The 16,768-nt window shown below is 44.8% G+C and overlaps 1 long non-coding RNA gene across 3 annotated transcripts; it reads right to left on the reverse strand.

Annotated features, from left to right (window-relative positions):
- Positions 1-616: 616 nt before the first annotated feature.
- LOC128328341 (uncharacterized) lies at positions 617-16,612 on the reverse strand. Of its 3 annotated transcripts, XR_008309151.1 has the most exons (6): positions 16,551-16,612; positions 15,925-15,983; positions 11,344-11,406; positions 10,641-10,845; positions 4,772-5,004; positions 617-867 (listed from the first exon to the last, which is right to left on the reverse strand). It is a non-coding gene; the product is annotated as an uncharacterized LOC128328341 (long non-coding RNA). The 3 variants fall into 3 exon arrangements; XR_008309152.1 differs by lacking the exon at positions 10,641-10,845; XR_008309153.1 differs by lacking the exon at positions 11,344-11,406 and having other exon boundaries at positions 16,551-16,593.
- Positions 16,613-16,768: the final 156 nt, after the last annotated feature.

The following is a 16,768-nucleotide window of genomic DNA, read 5'->3' on the forward strand; positions in this document are numbered from 1 at the left end:
AAGACAGATATTTGGATAGCTCTCGGAGTCGGGAAATGGAATTCCAGGCTCAATCTTTGGCTTCTCCATTAAGCTATTTCAAACCGTGAAACTAAAAAGACCTCTCTCTGATACTCTGTAGAGCTGTTGCTATAGTACTACACTGGAACCATTGGTCTGACACATTATGACTTGTAACACCAAGACTTCTGTCCTCTGGAGAGTCAAGTGGCAGCAGCCAGAAATTCAATTTTCTCAGAGTGTTCAAATATCTGCTTACAACGGAGCTAACATACTATCACCTGTTATACTGTCCACAGGTGTGTATTGACTTGATTTGTGTCAAGAGCTTGCAGGTTGTCTTTGTCAACACTCATATAACAGATCACCATATTTTTACCACTACATCTGTAGTCTTTGAGTGAGTTTTATCTTGCCCAGTAAACTTTCCAAAGAAATAATACTGATGGTCTTCGAAGACTGGGATGGTTAGTTAATGAGAACTGATTTTCAGCAGAATATAAGAATAATACAGGAGGAGAGTCAAGTTTATTTATCATTTTATTATTTATTTGTTGTATATACAGCCCTTCCAAAAATGACTCAAGTCCTCATATCAGAGGACTTGACAGCTTGTTTTGTGTGGTGATTAAATAAGGCCAGACTGTATGGTATCCACCTGCCATGGAACATCACTTGTCTTCTCATTACTCTTTTGAGCTGCCCGTGAAATACTCAACAGGTTCCACCCTCCAGACTCACCAGGCGACATCATAGCTATGTGCAAATCTTCACAGTGAGAAATGGCTACTTGTATGAAAATTTCTTTTCCTTCCTTCCTTCCTTCCTTCCTTCCTTCCTTCCTTCCAAAGACCTGAGATGTTCCACCTAGGAGGAAACACCCAAATTCATTTTTATTTCAATTCAGGCAATGTTTTCATGTATCTAGAATGTTGACTATTTATCTCATTGTTCAATATTTCTCATCTTTCACAAATGGTGGCTGAAATCCTGACTAAGGCTGCATGCCCTATGTGAAATGCACCAATACAGTAGAAAGCTTCTACTAACATAGTTATGTTGATTGCATGGAGGAAATTGCCAGTCTTCTCTTCCCCTGGAAGTGCTGTGTGCCACCCAAAAATATGCCCTTGAAGGTCACACAGCCCTCAGGTACATAGTTTCTGTTGGGGCAGGGCCATTCTGAGGGAAGGAGAGCTGGTCTTGTGGTAGCAAGCATGACGTGTCCCCTTTGCTTAGCAGGGTCTATTCTGGTTGCATATGAAAGGGAGACTAGACAACATGTGTGAGCACTGTAAGATATTCTTCATAGGGGATAGGGCCACTCTGGGAAGAGCATTTGCATGTTTGTATGCAGAAGGTTCCAAGTTCCCTCCCTGGCAGCATCTCTAAGATAGGACTGAACGAGACTCCTGCCTGCAAACTTGGAAAAGCCTCTGCCAGCCTGTGTAGACAATACTGAGCTAGATGGACCAATGGTCTGACTCAGTATATGGCAGCTTCCTATGTTCCTATGTAAAAGGAGAGTGGTTAAAATTTTCTCCCGCAGGAAAGCACAGTGCTATGGTAGTCAGGAAGCCTTCTGCCACAGGCATCTCTTCCTGCTGCTCATGTACATCCTTATAAGCATGCCATTCAGCCTAATCTGAATTCACACCAACGCAAGTGTGGTAGGTGTGGTAGGTGTGAACAAATCAAGTTGAAACCAGTAAGAGACTTTATGCCTCTAAAGTTTTTAACTGTTTTCTGTCAACAGTGAAAAAAGTTTTTCCCCCTACTTTGTGACATTTTCTTTCCCTAATCTATCTTGTCATTGTTAAGCCTTCCATATACATTATTTGTCTCTTGTATTCTTTTTTTAACAAATCATAATTGGTATGATTATCCTTGCTATGTGAACAATTAGCCGTAGCTTTTTGACACCTTAAGTGGGGGTGGAGGAGGAAGAATACTAAATTACAAGAGGCAGGCGCTGAACTGCTAAACAATTCCTCTTTGATCAGAAGGACTGAATGGGAGAGGAACTCAGGTGAAACGAGATCTATTTTTAGCAACGTGAACTTTACATCTTTAGAGGAAGGAAATGAATGTCTGGATGGTGTTGGGCTGTGAAATAAAAGCCAATTGTTGGTCTTACTTAAAAATAGTTCTTTTGGTGTTCTAAATATGTAAAGCATACTGGCTGATATCCAGAACTACTGGCAGAGCAAACAAATTTGCGCTAGTGCAAGATGTTAGCTTAGTTGAGCCCCTGGTGGCGCAGTGGTAAAACTGCCGCCCTGTAACCAGAAGGTTACAAGTTTGATCCTGACCAGGGGCTCAAGGTTGACTCAGCCTTCCATCCTTCCGAGGTCGGTAAAATGAGTACCCAGAAATGTTGGGGGCAATATGCTAAATCATTGTAAACCACTTAGAGAGCTTCGGCTATAGAGCGGTATATAAATGTAAGTGCTATTGCTATTGCTATTGCTAGTTATGCTCACAACAGGTATGTGTGGGAATTCTTTGCTGCTGCACTAATAGCACTACAGCCCTCTTGGGACAAACGTCCACCATGGAACAAAGGAAGTATGCCACAGTTGCACAACTGTTGCACAACACTGGTTTGCAGTGCAACAGGCTTAGCATAACTAGCTAAGGCTTCCACAAGCAATTTGTTGCCCTCGGTGTGCTAGCCGTTGATTTCTATTAATGAGCCATTCCACTTTTTTGAGTGGTGAGAAATATTGGGGCACCCTCACAAGATCTTAGGAACATAGGAAGCTTCCTTCTACCAAGTCAGACCATTGGTCCATCTAGCTCAGTATTGTCTACACAGACTGTCAGCAGCTTCTCCAAGGTTGCAGCAGGAGTCTCTCTCAGCCTTATCTGGAGATGCCACCAGGGAGGAAAAATGGAACCTCATGCAGATGCTTCCAAAAGTGGCCCCATCCCCTAAAGGGAATATCTTATAGTGCTCACATATAGTCTCCCATTCAAAATCAAATCAGGGTGGACCCTGCTTAGCAAAGGGGACAATTCATGCTTGCTACCACAAGACCAGCTTTCCTCAGTTTTCCTTTGGGGGGGAAAAGCACAGGACACTTTTTCTGAATTTAAATGCAGAGGTTGAGAAGTTTTATCAAATCAAAATCAAATTTGTACATTGCCCCAAACTTTCATCTCTGGGCAGTTAACAATAGCATAAAACAAGCTTAAAACATATACAAAGTTGTTATGGGGGTGCATACAAGCAGTGGCAATATTGCCTTCACAGACGTATCACTGTTGCCCCACTGTTGAAGAGGGGCTGTGTCTCACTGACAGAACATATCTTTTGAATAGAGAAGGCCAAGGACTTCAGTTCCATCACCTCAAATTAAAGGAGCTCAGGTAGCGGGGTTGAGGGAAGGCCTTTGACTTGAGACCTGGGAAAGCCAATGCTGGTCAGAATACTACTACATTTGGTGGACCAATGGTTTGACTCAGTGTAAGGCAAGCTCTGTATGTTCAGATGAACTGAGAGTGCATCTTAGAAAAACCATCAATATCCACTTGTTGCTGCACACTGCAGGGGGTGATCACTAGTGGGTGAGCAAACTGTGTTTCAGGGAAGCTTGTCTACCATCACTGACTGAAGATCCAGTAGGATTATAAGGAATCCCAGGGTTCTCCAGAATACAACTTGTAATCCATTGGCTTAAATAACATGCCAATGGTAGAGATGTGCAGATAGATTCAAACTCGAAACGATTCAAGCTTGAAATGAATCACCCTTAAAATAAAGAGCTTGTTTTGAGCTCGAAACAAAACTACCTGAATCGTTTCAAGTGATCTGAGTGCCATTTTTTCAGGGAGAGCTGGTCTACCAATCAGGGTTGGTGGGTAGACCAGTCTTCTGAGGTGGGCTGATGTGGTGGATAGAGCAGGCCTCCACTCCAGACTTAGTGTGTGGGCCTGCCTCGGATGAGTGGTCTACCCACTGTGTGAGGCAGGTGGACCAGGCCTTCGCCCTGGACTTAGAGCATTGGCCTGCTTTGGATGACTAGTCAACCCAGTAGACCAGTGCTCCGAGGCGGGCCAACATGCCAAATCTGGAGTGGAGGTCTGGTCTATCTGCTGATCCCAATTGGTAGACCAGCTCTCCCTGGAAAAATGGTGCTCAAATAACTCAAAACACTTTGAGTGTCGTGTTGAAATAGCAGGCTTCTATTTCAATGAATCGATTTGAGCATTTTGTGTTTTGTTTCAAGCCCCCAAACCTGAATTTGGCACCACAAAAAGGCGGGGAGGGGCATATAAGTCCTAAACATGGGTTGCTAACTACAAGGCCCCTGATGAATAAATTCCTGCTTGTACATGGCCAGTCTACCAATGTGTCTGTCAAAAGCTGATTCTCTTACAGGGAGACATCCCTGGATCAATACTAGTCTGTTTTGAAGGGGAGACCCATTCCATTGCAAGAGGCAATGTTGTCTCTCAGAGCACACCCCCCCCCACCGAAGCAGCTTCTTGCTTCCTGTCACCAGTTTTGCTGTTTTGATTTATCACCTGGGAGAGCTGAAGTACTTGATCTGACACCAATGTCACAGCTTTCCACTCTTTACATGAAAGCATCTATTACATCCATTTGACGGCTTAACCTATAATGGAGACACCCATGACAGGCCATAATAGGTGTGTTAGCCCAAGCAAGAAGGAGGGAAGGAAACTTTTTTTCACAGTTGAATGGCAAGTCACCTTAAATCAGGGCTAGCACAAATCAGGATGAAGAGGATTGCGAAGATCTTACCTTTTATACGGAGACACTTCCAAGTGAATAATCTGTCCCACTGAAGACAATGAGGACAAGGCCCTCATTAGGACACAGTCTGATTGATAGATGCCTCTGGTAGAGTAGAGTAAACAATGAGAGCAAACAATACAGATGACGTCTATGGCTTCCTGAAGCATTGGTATGATCCATGTCAGACTGGAGAGCCAATATCTCAAACTCTCCTATGCTCTAAAGCAGTGATAGGCAACCTGTAGGTGGGGATGATGATGTGAGTTTTAGTTCAACAACATCTGGAGGGCCAAGGCTGTCTACCCCTGCCATAAAGAGAGGGAGGGAGGGAGGGAGAGATGTAGGTCGCCTTCCATTGGACTATCCAGCACAGTATTATCTACACAGATTGGCAGCAGCTTCTCCAAGCTTGCAGGCAGGAGTCTCTCTCAGCCCTGTCTTGGAGATGCTGCCAGGGAGGGAAATGGGAACCTTCTGCATGCAAACATTAAGATGCTCTTCCAGAGCAGCGGCATCCCTTAAGGGGACTATCTTAGAGTACTCACCTGTATTCTCCCATTCAAATGCAAGTAGGACAGAACCCTGCTTAGCAAAGGGTAGGGATGTGAGAATCGGCTTGACTTCAAGACAGTTCACCATGGAACTGGTCTGGCTCAAGGGCTCATCCTTGAGCTGGACAGAGCCCAGTTTGGCTCAAGGTCAAACTGAACTCCCCCGGCTGGCTTGGGGCTAATTTGGGGGTTCTAACATTTAAAACACATATATTTTTAAGCACTCACTGCCTCTGGGGTGCTGCCGTGGCCATGTGGGGGTTTCTGGTGGTTCTCCCTGCCCCAGTTTCAAAATGGCCAGTTCATCTTTGCACTGGCAGTGGCCATTTGGGATGCCGATGCACATGCACACCAGCCATCTTCGGGACCCTGGTCATGCCGATGGCCCATACACATGTGCAACAGCCTCCAAAATGGTGGCTGTGCAAAGAGGTCCAGAACAGGCCAAAAACCACTCGAACCGGGCCAATTTAAGACTGGGGGTAGGCCAGCGGAGTGAGGGGGAACCGACGGAGACAGCCTCATTCTGTGGGAGTGCCCCCTGGAGGCAGTGAATGCTTAATTTTTTTTAACACATTAGAACCCTGAACCAGCTCGAATTCAAGCCAAGCCAGTGGGCAGTGTTTGAGGGGCACAAAACTCAAACTGAACTGGGCAAACCGGTTTTGTGCACACCCCTAACAATTCATGCTTCCTACCACAATAGCAATAGCAATAGCACTTACATTTATATACCGCTTTATAGCCGGAGCTCTCTAAGCGGTTTACAATGATTTAGCATATTGCCCCCAACATTCTGGGTACTCATTTTACCGACCTCGGAAGGATGGAAGGCTGAGTCAACCTTGAGCCCCTGGTCAGGATCGAACTTGTAACCTTCTGGTTACAGGGCGGCAGTTTTACCACTGCGCCACCAGGGGCTCATCCACAAGACCAGCTCTGCTCCCATGTGGGATTATATGGGAGCCAGGAGCTGGGTCGGATGGGTATTGTCAACCCACATTTGGTCCCCCACATTTTATCAAATCTGGACAAAAAGCCATCCAAAAAGCCATCCAGCTCCTGCCTCCCTCATGGTCACTCTTCCAGCCTTCTGCAAACACACAACATAACCACCAATTGGGATCTCCTACCCTGGCTAGGCACTGTAAGATTAGCCCCTATGATTGCCGAGCCCCCCCCCCCCCAATTAAAAAGGATATTTGCAATTGCACATAAGGGTCTACAATAGATTTCTGGGAGGGAAGGAAGGAAGGAAGGAAGGAAGGAAGGAAGGAAGGAAGGAAGGAAGGAAGGAAGGAGACATTTTACATTAACCCTATTTCACAAAGGGTAGAAAGTACAATCATTTTTTGAATGTGGAAGGATATGAAATGGAATGCTTTGTTCCTTTGCTGGAGAAGGATGAAATCTGTATACAGTATTTGAATGGAGAATTGTGTACAGTTAAGCCACTTCTGTTTTGAAAAGAAGAAAAGGATGCATATCTATCTGCCTGTGCCAACATTCTTCCAAGGAGCTTGGGGTGACTTACGATATTTCTCTCTCAACCCTCTAGCCTCAAGTGATTTGTCACAAAGGGACTCAGTGCACAGATCAGGAGCCTCCTGACTTGAATCCCAGCAGATGCTGACATGAAGTCAATGTAGGAGTAAATCATTGCCGCTTAAAAAGCTCTTTGTACGAGAGACCATTAGACCCTTTTCATTTCATTGTCTTAAGTTATTTTGTACATTTTGGCTACTTAAAACCTGAATTCAGTATTAAGCAGAAATGGTTAATGTGTTGCTCACTATGTACTTCAATACCCCTGCCATTAAAAACCCCCTGTAATTTTTTTTCCTTTGGCATATTGGCTAAAACATTTGTCAGGCTGACAGATATGGATATAATATATAGATTTCTAAGGAAACAAACAAGGAACATGCATAAATATAGATCTCCACAGTAGGAGACCAGCATGCGTGCCAATGGATGGATACATTCTGATCTCCTCCTGCAAGGTTTTGATGTCTTCTTTTGCTGCGTTGATTTGACAAAGGTTTTTAGCTTTTATAACTAATGTTTCTCATTGACTGTGAAAACTAACGGCAGCTGGGGAAAAGCATGGAAAATGATAAACAGCATCTGTTTCGCCAAGCAGATGGATGGTTCAAAGTTGGAGATAGCATGGAAGAATGCTTTAGAAACATAGCTACAAATAACATAGACAAAATGGGATTAGAAAGGATCAGTCATCGAAAAGCTGTTTCATCAGTGCTGGACTCTAGAGGAAAAGAGAACCAAGCAAGAGCTTTCGTAAAAATGTTGCACAAATCTCTAATTTGACAAATTGGGCAGGTTCACATGTAGTGGGGAACTGGCAGTTCAGCCAAGTTGCTGGAGTCCCAGGTGCACAGGTGAGCCCTACTTCAGGTCTTGGGAAGGATATGCCAAGATTGGGTGTGACATATGAATTCACCAATCTTGGCACATCCTACTTTAGTTGTGTCATGGAAATGGACATCTATCTTTCACATCAAATCTTACAGATCCATAGGCTGCATTTGCACATAATGTGAAACTGCAGTTAAATGGGGCAGAGGTTGTAATTTGTGTACATCCAAATGCATGAAACCATGGTGTCAGGCCCTAAGTGGGGCAGGAGGAGGGAAACCCCTTGTTGCCCCATTGCATATCTGCCCTCTGAATTATCCAGGGTCTGGCCTCAGAGTTCCTTTGCCCCAATTACTTCCTTGGTCAGGTGCCTGTTGTTTTCAATGGCTGTCCCGCTGGAAGTCTCGCGAGAGTTCATCTTGGGATCTCATGAGGTGTAAATCATCTTTTGTGAGATCTTGCTATTGTCAGGCAGTACTAGGACGCCTGACCAAGGGGACCAGCAGAGCCTGTTGGGCTTAGGTGGTAGGCTGCAAGATGCAGTCAGGATTGTGGCAGAAAGGCCACTTGGGGGCTGTGGGGCCTCCGCCAAGCCCGCTGAAGTGGCGGGGCAGGGGGAAGTCATGGCGAGGCCCCAACATGCGGTTTAATGGCAAGTGTGGTTATTGAGCATAAAGTCCTCCACAGTAGACTGGCCCTCTCATGAGAGAGGCAATCCCCAGGAGGCAAGCTGATATGTGGGTAGGAGTATGGTTTGGTCTCCATGGACTGTTTTGACGGGGTGAGTCATTGCAAGAGCATCCTTGGTCACAGTGAGTCAGACCCGCAGGATTATTTGCCCTCCCTCATATACATATTCCCTCCTAGGAATTTATCATGTTCCCTTCCCTTTCCTGAGTAACAGAAAAATAGTGCTTCTCAGCATCCCCTTGCTGCCAGAAACTGTGCTTGTGTGGGATTGGTTTTTTGCAGGGCCCTTATGAGGGTGATGGTGTAATCGCTGTCAGATGAAGGGTTTGCATGGCATTTAAAGGGATTTAAATACCCTTTCCCTGCCAAGGGCAGGTGGTCCATTGTGTAAAGGCACAATTGAGCTCAGCATGCCCCGTTGAAGATTGTGGCCAATGGCTGCTGCCCTGCAGATATTCTAATGCCTTGCCACCAGACTGGCAATGTGAGTGCTATGGAGGCTCCTGGGATATAGACTCAGTTAACCAGTTAGAGGGAGGGGGTCCTCTGCCCTGAAAATGTTGGTTGTCTGACTGCGGTTGGACTGGAGGCTCCATTTTGTTGTCTGGATAGCCCAAATCAGATCTAAAGGAGGAAGCTTTTTGTCATTTCCCCTAGCCTACCAGGTTTCCTATTTGCTTCTTTGGGTAAAGTCTCAGAATAACTTTACTAGAGAGGGGAGGTTGCACCACCTTTATCCCCTTCTCTGGGCCCAGTGGGTTCTGCCATTTCCAGCCAAGTGACAACAGCCTCATTGGCAGACAGCCCCTCATCATTGGCCTGCCTACTTTTAAATAACCCCTAACAATTCCCACACATTTCACAATATGTGGGACCACTCCAAAATCTTGCCCCCGGGTCTTGTGAGATAGGCAAAAACTCGTGCTCTTCATCCTCCTTCTTGAGTGGGCTGTCAAGGCCCAAACCCACCCAGCTGAACTGCGGCCACCTCGCCTCCATCTCCAATCAGGGCTGATGAGCAAGATGCATGTGTCATCAGCTGGGCCCAACTGGCTTTTGGAGTAAGTAACTACGAGTTCTCCCTGAGTCCTCCCATCATGTCCTGACACACCTCCCATGGCTTCTACTCTATTGGCTGGTGAGGGCTGTCCTTTCAGGGTCAGAGGAAGTTTGCACAGTCAGCCCCACCCACTTTGCTGGCTCCCAGACTGAGGATTGTAATAGTCTGGGAATGCAAACTATGGGTCTATTAGACTGGCAGGTTCAAGGTATGTCTGAAGCTGGCCTTAGTTACAGATGCCAGGTTCCATACCTCCAGTACAGTGGAATATGCCAAGATTGGCGGGTTTGTGCAACATGTCCAGTCTTGGCATATTCTTCTCAAGATTGGAAGTAGGACTCATGTGTGCACTCAGGGCTACAGGAACTTGGCCAAACTGCAAATTCCCTGCTACATGTAAACCCAGTCATGTTCATCATTCCTGTTTGACCAGTTTGTATTTAGAACACTTATTTCTTTTTTCTAAAAATTCCAAATTGAACAGCATCCATGCTTGGGTACATTGAAAGAAAACCACAGTCAATTAGGATGTTATACATTTGAAATGTTGCAAGAAAATTCCTGAGAGGAAAATTTGCTTGAGGATATTTGAATGCAACTCACTTCCTTGTTAACTTCAGGCTGACTTTCAGCAAAGTTAGTTTTACTAAATACTACCCCCCCCAAAAAAAAATCCCAACTACTCTGCTTTATCTCCTAAAAACCTTTGCTAGAGCTCAAAAACTCAAGTTCTATATAGTTATAGAAAGAATAGAAATAATTTCTAAGAATTTCAGGAGGGTCTTATTTTTGTGTACACCTTCCCAGGAAAGTGAAAAAGAAAGCCATGGGACCATTTCAAATATGCATTGTGCCAACTTGACAAAATCACAGATTCCCTGCATCAACTTTGCAGGGAAGTGGAAACTCGGGTAGGCAATGTAGATTTCAGTTGTGCTGATGAAATGACACATTTGAGAATGACTCTGCCAAATTTCAGGGCTTGCCCTAAAGGTTTAGTATACTTCTCAGGATCTCCAGGGGAAGGATTACAATCTCAGGATGAAGGTTCAGAGTACGGATGTGCAAACCGGCTTGAGGACAAGTCTGTTCGCCATCAAACCAGTCTGGCTCGAGGGCTCAACCTCGAGCTGAATCCTCTGGGTTAGTCTGGGGCATGTTCGGGGATTCTAATTTTTTTTAAAAATTAAACACTCACTGCAGGTCTGGCCGCCTTGGGTGGTGCCTCCACAGCCATGGGAGGGGGTCTCCACCATTTCCCCCTTTCCCCATTGGCCTCCAACCAGTCTTCAAAGGGCCGTTTCGGCCCATTTTTGGTCTGTTCTGGCCCTTTTCCTGGTAGTGGCCATTTTGGAAGCCTCCGCACATGCGCCCTGGCCATTTGCATGGCAGGGTCCTATATCCTGTAGCAGCAAATTTCATAGATTAATTATGTGCTTTGTGAAGAAATATTTTGAAGAAATACCAATCAAAACCATTGGGTTATTCATATTTCTAATGTTATGACAAGAGGGGGGAAAGGTCTCTCTATCCATGTTCCCCACACCACATATAATATAAACTTTTAATTCAGGTCCCTTTAGTTACCTGTCCTTAGTAAACTTTCTTGTAGAGAAAGTGTTCCAGCCTCCTGGTTATTTTGGTTGCCCTTTCCTGCCCCCTTTCCAGCTCCACAGTATCCTTTGGGAGATGTGGTGACCAGAAATGTACAGTGGTACAGCCCAGAGCCCGGATTACCACCACAGTGAGAATAAGGCTTAAGAGGCCAGAACCTAAGAGACCAGATAAATTAATCAACTCCTTTTCTAGGAGAACTTAAGACTTTTTAAAATATAAAACTTATTTTATTATATTTCAGTTACTAAAGAGAAAAGGTCCTTTGAAATGCAGGGGTCACTTACAGAGGAAGCTTTATTGCTAGGCAACCATCATCACAAAGTGTTAAGGTAATACGGGTTCTTCTTCTAAATACAAAAATGTTAATTAGGAAGCATAGTTAACTGATAATGAACAAAGTTGTGCAAGGGCCATCAAAGCTTTGAGGGAAGTGTTGAGGTTTTTATTTAAAAAAAAGAAAAGCACAGAGTCTGAAGTTAAATTCTTTAAGGAAAAACCCACCAAATTTTGTCTTAAGAAGTGAAAAACAGGGAGGTCATACTAGTTAATTGCTAGGTGATTAATCTCTCTTCATGCTTGTTGGGAAAAGGATAATATATTTGATACCTGCAGTCTTATTCCAGTTGAAAAAAAAAAGGATTTGGGGTAGCAGAAAAGACCTCTGCATGAGGCCTTGAAGAGCTTCTTCCAGTCAAGGCAGACCAGGAGTTCTCAAACTTGGGTCCCAGATGATGTTATACTACAACTCTGGCAACATGCGGGGTGTTTGAGAACCCTTGGAGTAGATAATTTATTATTATATGGACCAATGCTCTGACCCAGTATAAGGCATATCTATCCTTTCACGTCTATCATGTTATCTTCCCTGGATTTTGGCAATCCACCTGGAGAAAGGGAAAGGGGCCCTTGAAATAAGCAACACAAGTTAAGTCTATGCATTAAACAAAAGAGAAGCCCAGCTTAAGAATATCTCATACTAAACATCCTCTCTAATAAAACGCTTGGTGTCCGTCCGTGGACGGACACCAAGCATGCATTCGTGCCTGGCCTGTTCTGGGCATGCGCAAAGCGCATGGCCAGAACAGGGCAAGGGAGGCACGAAAGGCAGGACCCGGCGGCCATCTTGGGCGGCCAGAAGCGGCCGCCCCGAAGAAGCTGGAGAAGCGGCGGCGGGGGAAACTGACCGAGGCGGCGGCGGAGCCACCGCCTCGGCCGAAAGAAACGGAGGCCGGGGGCGGAGCGGAGGCCATGCAACTTTAAAAAAAATTGCTCCCGTGGCCGATGCCGCCGACCGCCCACCCTCCCTCCCAGCTGCCGAGTCCCCCTTACCCTGGCCGACTGCTGTCAGACGAAGACAGCCCTTAATTTAAGAGGCAAAGAGGAGCTCACAAGCAGAGCTCCTCTCTGTGCAAAGCCTCTTGCTGAACTGCCGCTTTGGGCGCTTGCGTCCCTTGCGCCCAAAGCGGCAGTTCGGCAAGAGGCTTTGCACAGAGAGGAGCTCTGCTTGTGAGCTCCTCTCTGCCTCTTAAATTAAGGACTTCCTTCGGCCGACAGCAGCCGGCCAGGGTAAGGGGGACTCGGCAGCTGTGAGGGAGGGTCGGCGTCGTCGGCCGCGGAAGCAATTTTTTAAAAAGTTACATGGCCTCCGCTCCGCCCCCGGTCCCGGCCTCCGTCTCCCCAGCCTGGCGGGGGCAAGTCCCTGGGCCGATTTGGCCCTTAAAGGTGGGGGGGACACACAAAGGAGCTGGGAGGGCGGCCGGACGGCGGTGGGAGGGGGAATGGCGGCGGGGGGCCAGGAGCGCCGTTACTAGCTCCCGTTATTCAACGGGCCAAAATTCACTTGTTCTAAATAAAGGGAAGAGGAATGGTAAGCATTTAAATAAATTCAACGCTTCCCATGTCTGTTTCCAGGATCTGAAGTTGAGACCATGAATATCTGCGGTGATGTCATGAACCTTTGTGTCTCCTCACTCAGAAATACAAATTTCAGCAGCTTGTAGTGCTTGTCTCAAAAATGAGGCCAGCATCATGGTCCTGAAAGATCTTCTCTGCCTGTTAGTCTATTCTAAGAATAACACGCCTCCCATTCAGTTACATGACGACCTCCAAACTTGCTTACTGCTCCAGGGGTGTTAGAACAAAGGAAGGGTGGAAGCAGCAAGAAAGATGTGAGTCCCTCTTCCCACTACTTTTTTGGAACAGAGCTATGTGGAAAGCAGGGATGTGCAGAACATTTCACTGGTGAAATGTTTTGACTCAAAATGGGCTGTTTAGAGTGTTTCGCACTTGAAACAGAACACATTCTAAATAACAGCCCTGCTTGGAGCAGAACAAACCCCATTTTGATCAAAACACTTTGACTTTTCAAGCGCCATTTTGGAGGCCTGTTCTCCTCTTGCTGATTGGTTTTCTGATACTGGCTTCTGACTAGGTTGCGATCTCCTTCCTTCTTGGTTGGCTACTTATCATACAGATGGAGTGTTGTCATGGGCAACTGTGCCCTCATTGGCTGGCGGGAGGGAGGAAGAAGGGGGGAACACAAAAGGAAGGAATCTGAAAATGAATTGCAAAGGGAGACAGAGAAAGAGCCCTTATGCTGTGCCTTTCTTGAAGAAGAGGATACATCAGGACAGGAGGAAGGAAAATTTGATTATGTGGTTTTCTTTTCTCAGCACTGAATGTAAGATGCTTTGCTACTGCTGCTGTTAACTATCTGTTTTTGCTGGATCTCAGATTGAAAAAAGCTGAACTTGGATCCTTGCCTTTCTTGATTTTTGTTTGTTTTGTTTGTGAGATAGTGTTGTGGTGAGAAATGGACAGTGGCAGCTAGTGCTCTCTCTTTCTCATACCTAACACCAGATAGGGGAAAAGCTTAATATTGTCCATACTGACAGGCAGTGGCTCTCCAAAATTTCAGACAGGGGTGTTTCCCTGGCATCTGACATGATCTGAAGCTGCTGCTAGGTAGTGAATCCAGATTCTTATTCTTATAAAGCTTAGGGTTTACCACTGAGTTATGACCTTTCCCCAAGTTTGTAGGAGTGGGATCCATATTTCTGGATGATCCCTCTTTTTCAAACATACAAATAAACTCTTCCTCCATGTAGTAAATTAGCATATCAGAAATATAGGTTTAGCATGTATGAGGAGCTAACTGGAGAGACAAAAGCAAGATGGGTAGCTGTGTCCGTCTGCTTCATCAAAAACAGCCAGGATACTTCTGCTAACTAAGCAAAGAGGCAATTTTTAAAGTGGAGATCGTCTTTATATAGAGAGGAAGTGCAACAGTCCCTATCCAAACCCAGCACAGCATCCCTCCAGTGGTGATTATTGGTGTTTATTTTACATTTCTTTTTCGACTGTGAGCCCTTTGGAGACAGGGAAACATCTTATTTATAAATCTTGTTTATTATTTATTTTCCATGTAAATCACTTTGAGCACTTTGCTGAAAAGCGATATATAAATATTTGTCATAGTAGTAGTAGTAGAGTCTCATGGCACCTTAAATACATATGCATTTATTATGGCTGATGTTTTTTGGACCAGAACCTGTGACTAGATAATACTTCATGTATCTGATGACATGTGCTCTTACATGGAGAAAATTATGTTTATGACGTATTAAATTTCCATTGCACCATTTGACCAAGAAGAATCCCCAAGGTGAATTTTAGCAAACAATTAAATACAATTACATTGGGGCTATATCTAGTATTGTCAACATCTAGTATTGTTTGGGGTGGCTGCTCCCCCAAATCCCCATTTTTCATTATCCCATCGTGCCTCTATCCATTTCCTTTCATCTCATTTCACTTCCTCAGCCATTAGCAGTTGCATGTTCCATTGCCTGGCTGCATGCTCATTGCTCCCTTCTCTCCAGGACTGCAGGTCTTTTCATTATTCAAGTGAGAGGGAGGAGTCAGGTGTAGCAGCTATGCTTCAGATCATTTTCTAATATTGGGTAGTAGGCACAAATATGATTCCCATTGGTAATAGGAAGTGGTACGTTCAGAATTCTGCTATTTCAGATCTAGGCCACACTGAGGTTGTCCAGGCTGAACCACTTCAGACAGCAGGGGGTTCTTACATGACTGAACATTCCTCCATACAAAAAGAGCCATGTATTTACAAAGCTAGAAGTCAGGAGGAAGTGTTCCAGACTATCTCTCTTTTTCACATGTTTAGTGAGGAGTATGGGTGTACAAGGCCAGGTCAAGAAGTTCAGTTCTGGGTGCTGGGAATACCCCAACCCAGGAAAGCTTAGTTTGGATCGGAGAACCGTGTGGGGGGAATTATAGCTCTCCAGAGCTACAAATTCGAGTGGAAGTTTGCTTCCTTTTCCACGATTGTGGCTGGGGGCAGGGGCATCTTCTGCCCTCTCTCTGTCTGCCTGTCTGCCAGCCCACATATACATTTATTTCTCTCTTTTACAAACTTTTAAAGCCCTTTTCAGTTTAAAAGCGGCTGATTTTCCGGGATTCCCCCTGTGACTTTCTGGTGTTATATCACTTCCCCTGTGATTCTCTTGTGTTCGGTTAATTTCCTGTTGTGTTTCACAGTGAATATCCTGGTTACTTTTAAAAATTTAGTTAAAGCTTGGTCAGGAAAATATCCAGCCTGACTGCAACCTTCTGAAGGGTCCATAGGATCCCTAACTGATATTTGTGGGATCGGGTGAGATTGGGTGCACAGCCCTAATGAGAAGTGATTTTTTTTTTTAAATGGAGGATCATCTAGTTATGTGAGTCTCCACCTGCAGTTTGAAGTGGTATAGCCTAGACCCAGGTTTGTCACCTCAGTGAGGACTAGGCCTCAGTCTCCTGCCTCATTCTGTGACATTTTAATAAGGGTTTTCCTGACTTACACTTTTAGCCATTACAGTAGACAAGCTTTAAAACACCAACTCCGCCATCTGTACCAAGTCTGAAATAAAATTATATTAAAAGAGAAATCAAAACAGGATTTTAGATGTTCATATTAACTCTTCCCTCCCCAAACCTATACATGGAAAAGCACCCTACCAGTAATTAGAAATACCCTTTCAATCATGTGGAAAATTCAAAGCAGGACCACAGGGAATCATTTAGAGCCCATTGACACGATTAAGACTCCATATGAAAATTTAATTGTGGAACTAAATATAAGCTACAGGATAAGTAGCTCAGAGATATATATTTTTTGTTTTAAAAAAAGTAGAGTTGGAAATAACATGCTGTTTGCCATGTTATTGTTACTATTCAGTAAAGCAGAAAAAAGCAACTGCAGAGAGCTTGGGAACTGACAGCCTAGTCATTTGAAACTACAGGTTGTCTCACGGATGACAATGGCTTTTAGAGCACAGCTCAGCCCATGCCAAGAAATTTCAAGTTGGTGGAGCAGAGTAATATTTTAACGCTTTAGTTGATCAGGCTTCTAATTTTCTTTTAATCAGCATTTCAAAGGTAAGGGTGGTTATGCAACAGAAGTGCATAGCAGCTGGAGGTTCCTTACTGTGTCTATCAACTACAGCATGAATGTTAACAGCATCACAAAGAGTTCATGGCTCAGTGTGGACATTACTAGTTTGCCAAATGCAACTAGGGAAGGTGCTACACGGAATGCATGCCCATTGTGACATCACTGGAGGATATCCCAATGCGCTTGCTCAGTGTATCCCTTTTGGAACATAAGGAGCTGCCTTCTATTGAGTCATACCATTGGTCCATCTA

The sequence above is a fragment of the Hemicordylus capensis genome, chromosome 5 (assembly GCF_027244095.1).
Source record: "Hemicordylus capensis ecotype Gifberg chromosome 5, rHemCap1.1.pri, whole genome shotgun sequence".
In the NCBI taxonomy this organism is placed as follows: domain Eukaryota; kingdom Metazoa; phylum Chordata; class Lepidosauria; order Squamata; family Cordylidae; genus Hemicordylus; species Hemicordylus capensis.